Below are 911 nucleotides of genomic sequence, written 5' to 3'. Positions count from 1 at the left end.
TCGCTATAAAACTTTTAAGCCCAGTTAGTACTAACAAAACTAATGGTCCTTATAATTCTATATATAGTACCTTTTCAATATAATTATATGGGACTATCAGAATGTCACACTCTAACTTATGGTTATAACTTTTAGGCATTAGTTGAATTTGGGAACAAGTTGCTTAGATTTCTCCCTTTTATCAATTTTAAGTTCAACACTTTATTTTAGCTCCTTGGAAGATTTTAATATCCACAATTTGGTACGATAGTATTTCACACAGATATAAGATGATTTATCTTATTTTAAGAACAAATACTATAATCGACTCAAATATAATGGTGGATAGAAACTGATGTTCATGGAGTAGATTTCTGTTTTTTCTTCTCTACTTTCTGATTCTAATTGTGGCTTTCAACATTCATATCCTTGGAACAACTCGAATTTATTATCATGATATAATGTAATGGAATTTATGATTCTAAGTGGATTATATTTGGAATCATAAAGGTTGTATAATCATGGTAAAAAAATAACCAATAAACTATAAAAAATGATTTAAAACGTGATCCGTTGTAGTCTAGTTGGTTAGGATATTCGGCTCTCACCCGAAAGACCCGGGTTCAAGTCCCGGCAACGGAAACATATTTTTCTATTAATTCTCTTTTTCTTTTTGTTTTTCCAAAAACAAACAAAGGCCCCATTAACAATACAAGGGCTTTCTTTTTCCCGGGAAAAAAAAAGAGAAAAAAAAGTAAAGGCCCAAATAACACGAGGCCCATTTTGCTTGTTTTTTCCTAGGGGTGTAAACGAGCCGAACACGAGCGAGCTGGGGTCGGCTCGTTAATTAACGAGCCGAAACGGAGCTCGATAAATTCAGCTCGTGTTCGGGCTCATTAATAAATGAGCCAAACGAGCTGACCAACAAAAAA

The 911-nt window shown here is 33.6% G+C and overlaps 1 non-coding gene across 1 annotated transcript; it reads left to right on the top strand.

The window, feature by feature from the left end:
- On the top strand, window positions 549-621 carry TRNAE-CUC. The gene has a single exon. It is a non-coding gene; the product is annotated as a tRNA-Glu (tRNA).

This window comes from Ananas comosus, linkage group 4 (assembly GCF_001540865.1).
Source record: "Ananas comosus cultivar F153 linkage group 4, ASM154086v1, whole genome shotgun sequence".
In the NCBI taxonomy this organism is placed as follows: domain Eukaryota; kingdom Viridiplantae; phylum Streptophyta; class Magnoliopsida; order Poales; family Bromeliaceae; genus Ananas; species Ananas comosus.
This window is presented reverse-complemented; position numbering and strand designations above follow the sequence as displayed.